This window comes from Myotis lucifugus, unplaced genomic scaffold (genome assembly GCF_000147115.1).
Source record: "Myotis lucifugus unplaced genomic scaffold, Myoluc2.0 scaffold_44, whole genome shotgun sequence".
In the NCBI taxonomy this organism is placed as follows: domain Eukaryota; kingdom Metazoa; phylum Chordata; class Mammalia; order Chiroptera; family Vespertilionidae; genus Myotis; species Myotis lucifugus.
The window spans coordinates 837,623-843,354 of NW_005871092.1; positions in this window are offsets into that span (position 1 = coordinate 837,623).

The following is a 5,732-nucleotide window of genomic DNA, read 5'->3' on the forward strand; positions in this document are numbered from 1 at the left end:
ATATATATATATATATATATATATATATATATATATATATATATATATATATATTTAAATTATAAAGGCAAACTCCAGTAGTGGGCTTTTCATGAACTATTTGAGTGACTTTTTGAGAAGGGTGGTGTGCAAAAAATTCCTTTTGCTTAAGCCCCTTTGAGTTGGGCCAGATTCACATAAGAGTAAGGAATGCTGAGTGTTAGGAGGAGTAGGTGAGCATGTTAATCTCCATGAAGAGGCAAAATATATGAAGATAACATAAGTCTCAAGTGAAAAAAGGGTTTTTCAGTGTAAGAGAGAACCTATATTTTTAAAGTGCTGTCACCAGCACCACCTGGTATGCGGCAGTATATTCTGCTTTTATGACACACCGACCAAGAACAAGAAGCTCTTTATTCCTAATTCTGTGAGCCAAACTGATACTGTTTGTGCTGATAAAAACCCTCTCAGGGACCCTGTGTGCTTTGTTTGTTTTGTTTTAGACACAGGATGTTTCCCCCCTGCAATTTCACTCATTTTCATTGACATGCTGACGGTGTGAGAGATGGATCGGTGTGATTCCATTCCCTGGTACCTTCCGAAATGAGAGCTGCCACATAATAATTACTGGTGACAAGGTGACTGGTTGTGGAGTGGCTGGATGCAACAAATAGAGATGGGTTTTCCTTAATCTCCCTCTTCGGGAGGCTATTTGTCTATTTGTCTCATCATAAAAGCTACTTTTTTTTTAATGGAAAAAGGCAAAGACACATAGAAGTAAAGATTTACATGTTTTGAGTGGTAGTAGAGCTGGAGATTGTTACTAAGTTGGGAAACCTTCCAGAAATTCATAATACAAGTAAAAAAATGAGTGGAGAAGATAATAGAAGGTATTTATTACTATAAAATGGAATGGTTTTCTTTGGCCTGATAATAAATCCTCCTTGGGAAGTAGAAAAGTGCCTTTAGCTAGCAACACCATCTGATTAGTTCAATTAACTAATGGGTTATTTTAAAAATAACCACATCAACTGCTGCTTTTAAAAAGGGGTAAAGATACAGACCTTGGTTGTAGTAAATTATGAGGATAAGAATTCTGACATTATTCACTTAAACGATGATTTTTCAAAAGAGCTAGAGAATAAAGTCAAATTGAGTATAACTAAAAAAAATAATCAAATCAGTATCAGCTTTATTAGCACAATTCATAAAAATGCTCATTATAAATAAGGGCTACAAAATAAATTACAAACTAAAAATTCTACGTAACAATACCAATTGAATGTATTACAACAACTGATGACTAATTAGTTGTGTAAAACTGGTCATATAGGGCCCTAGCCAGTTTGGCTCAGTGGATAGAGTGTCAGCCTGTGGACTGAAGGGTCCCCGGTTTGATTCCAGTCAAGGGCACATGCCTGGGTTGTGGGCTCGATCTCCAGGGGGTGGGGTGGGTGTGTGTGCAGGAGGCAGCCAATCGGTGATTCTCCCTCATCATTGATGTTTCTATATCTCTTCCTCTCCCTTCCTCTCTGATATCAATAAAAATAAAATAAAATAAAAAACTGGTCATATAGGAATTCATGAGTTTAGCTGCTTTTTTGTGGGTTTTTGCTTTGTTTTGGTGTAGGCTGTTCATTTTTTGAGGAGCTGGGGATTGTAGCCATAGAACAATGGAGGATTTACTTCAGTCACCCAAAATATAGAGGTCATAATAAGTAGTACCATCCAACAATTAATTAACCACAAACTATTGTCATAAGTGGTCCCATTTGCTAGACTCCTTGTGGGTATAGGACAAAGCTTAAAAGAATAACAACAACAATAAAAAGGGGCAGCCTTTCCCCAAACAAACCAATCAATTTTTCAATGAAACAGCAAGGTAACATGCAGAAGGTTGGCCCTTACTGATATTTTGAGAGGAGACCAAAGCCTGCACTTTTCTTGAACTATTGCAGTGATATTAGCAGACATTTGTTTTTTGGGGGGAAGAGGGGAAGGCAAGCATTTTGTGGGGAGTCTTGAATTGTCTAAAAATAAAAATCACAACAAAAATTGCATAAAAGTAGTACTCAGACAATATTAGAAGAAGCTATATGCTTTGAATAAAGGGCCTACAGTTTTCTAAGAGCTTCCCACTCCTTGCAGGTACACACGCCCCAGGTGATCTTGAGGCACTGACCTCTGGTATGTATGTGTTGTTTCCACTGGGGCAATGGCTCACCACAGATGCTCTGTCTCTTGTAAGGACACTTCCTAGAAGTTGGACCCAGGAAACTTCCTTCCTATACGAGATCGTGGAGCCCATTGGTGGCTTAGATAGTTATTGTGTCAGCTAAAGAAAGACATCCTTCTTCTGTTCAAATCCAACACAAAGATCTACCCAAGCCTTCCCGCTTTCCCTAACCTTCACTTCATAACCATCACCCCTCTCTCTACATGTACTAACCAGGTTCTAACATTCATGTTCAAAGGCCTCCTTTCTCAGGAACAAAGAACAAATTTTCATCTTCTCCTGCTAGCTTTCCTGACATGTTTAATTGTTCACCATTCTTCAGCCACCCAGGTTTAAAAATATGTGGCAGCCTTCGATTCATGCTTCCTACAATGCCGTCCTCTTATCTAAAATGTTGTTAAACATTATCAATGCTACTTCTGCAGTATCTTTCATGTATCTTTTTAATATTCACAATCTCAGGGAACACTTTCAGAGCTTCCTAGCTCACCTGTCTCTTTTTAATCTTGTATACTGTGATCTGGTCTATATCACACACTTAACAGTTGTGCAAATACTCATCTCTGAAACTTTTCCTGATAATCAATTACCTTCAAAGCTGTTCCCAAGTCCTTCAGCCTGCTCTCATCCACACTGTTTCTTAGGAGACCTTCAGCCAACGCTAAGTGTTAGACTATCACTGATATGTCCATAATTCCCTAGGAAAATTGCAGAGAGCTGTGTTGACTTTCACACATGTTCCCGTTTTAATATTTCATGATTGATTGTTTTGACTTCTTCAGATTTTTTGGGTGTTTGTTCTCCTTGAGTAAAAAATGAAGTATTCCAAGTGTATCAACCATGAAATGAGAAACCAGGAAAAATTAACTAGCTCACTATGAAACACAAATAAGTTCAAAGAGGCAGTAAGTAACACTCTTCCCTAAATGAAGACAGGTTGGAAAACACCCTCCCTAGGCATATAGTTAGAATAGATTAGTGATTTGCTGGAGAGAATTAGGCTTCTTGCACATTCAGGCATATCCTATGTCATGGCCTTGCCCGTTCCAAATCTTGAGCCATCAGGAAAGGAAGGGGCAGTAGGGGATCTCTGAATGGAAACTTGCTCATGGTTTCAGTTACCCTATTTATGGAATCCCAGGGTTTCTATTTGTTTTTCCCCCATTTCCACCTGCCTGCAAGACAGCTCTGCTCTGAATACCTCCAACTGAACATAGTCAATTAGAATCCACCACAAATCAACCATAATTTCAGGACAAATCATCTCCTTCCTGAGACCTCCCTGGTTTTGTTAATGACTCTGCTTTTTAGAAAACACTGATCTAGACTTCTTCCTTATTTATTTTCCTTCTTTTCCTCCTCCTCCTCCTCCTCCTCCTCCTCCTCCTCCTCCTCCTCCTCCTCCTCCTCCTCCTCCTCCTCCTCTTCCTTCTTGTTAATCCTCACAGGAGGATTTTTTTCATTGATTTTTAGACAGAGTGGAATGAATTGGGAGATACAGCGAGAGAGAGACATTGATTGCTTGCTTCCCACATACTCAAGCCTTCAACTGAGGTACATGCCCTTGACCAGAATTGAACCAGGGACCCTTCAGTCCATGGGCCAATACTCTATCCACCAAGCCAAACCAGCTAGGGCCATCCTCTACTTCTTAATGTCATTACACTTATCAAGACTCTTGAATCCATGGTCTCCTTTACAAGGCTGCTGCCATAAGGAGCATTAAGATTCTCCTAACTTCTTAGCTGGAAATCTTACCTGAGCTCCTGTTTCCTCTCTCCTTTTGAATTCATTGGACGTTCCACTGCTGTACTTCTATGCACTCAGGTTCTGCTTTGCTCAAAGCCTTCTCTGGCTCCACAGCAAAGGCATTAGGTCTAAGTTCAATAACCTGTGGACAGGCTTATTAATGCACCAGCATGACATTGACAAGTTTGTCACCATCTTCTTTGCCTTATTTCCAAGTTTGGGCATTGTTTCCTTAAAATCAGTAAAGAATAGTAGATGCACATATATCGATAATTTCTTCTAAAGCAATGTTAAACTAGACAAGTGAAAAAATTAAAAAAATAAGAAAAAGGCTGGATAGTGATTCTATATTTTTTATGGAACAATAATAATTCCTAACAATTACATAGTACTTACTCTTTGCCAGACAATGTCCTAAGAGTTTTACCAGTGCAAGTCATTTAATCATTGCAACTCTATGTAATAAGTATAATAAAGAATAATACTTAGATAAATCTTTCTAAATCGCCACTCAAAGTATAGCACTCACCTCTAAAAACCTTAAATATTTTTCTATTGATTTATAAGAAGTTCAAGTGCATAACCTGGAAATCAGAGGGCTGCATATTTTGAATCTAAGCTAAAGTTCCTGCATTATCACCTTCTACTCCTCTAGTACAACTCCATACTCCAGGCCTCCATCCCTAAACACATCCCATGTTTTTCCACACCCACACCTATTTTCTCCCATACTCTTCTTTCTCCATCTCCCAGATCTGCAAAATAAAATTATACCAGCCTTTAGCTACCAGGCGTTTTTCTGAAAATGTTAATTAACCCACCGATATGTGATCTCTCCATCCTCAATACCTACTAGATTGTTGCAAATCTTTTAGCATTTACAGCTTAATCACATTCCCTCTTGAAATGTAGCAGTGTGTGAATATATTTTTCCCTACATTGTGGTGACAATTTATTGAAGGTAAGGCTGTGCCATTTTTATCTTTTTCAGAGAGAATGAAATAACATGACGAATATGAAATGAAATAACCATGCCTGCTGTAGGGAAAATACTCAATACATGTGAGGTATTCTTAGCTAAAGAAATTACTGCATTTTCATGAGAAATCAGGCAGCACCAGAGCCCTTTGACTTAAGAATTGTTATTTCCATTTTAGAAGTGAAGAAGCTGCAGTAAGTGACAGTCCCGTATTTCTACACAGCATGCAGAGGCAGTGCAAGAGAGGTTTTGAACCCAGATTTATTTTTACTATAAAACTAATGCTTTCTTTAGTATATTTTGCTGGCTGCCAACACATAGTGGCGGGTGCTCATTTATTAAATTAGTTGCTGCATTCTGAGGCTAAAATCAGAATTAATGGGTAGCTAATCCAAATATCCAAATCCTTAGCAGCGGTTCTCAACCTGTGGGTTGTGACCATCGGAAAACACATATAGCATATCAGATATTTACATTACGATTCATAACAGTAGCAAAATTACAATTATGAAGTAGCAACAAAAATAATTTTATGGTTGGGGGTCACCACAACATGAGGAACTGTATTAAAGGGTCATGGCATTAGGAAGGTTGAGAACTACTGCTTAATGCCACACCAAATATGGCTTGCTGCTTTAGGTTATTGAAAGGGTTCTGGAACCCATTTACAATGTGTGTGTGTGTGTGTGTGTGTGTGTATGTGTGTGTATGTGTGGGACCAAAGAAATTTCTGGGACTTCCGCTGGATGTCCCAGAAATTAACTCAATTCTGACACTATTTACCTGTAG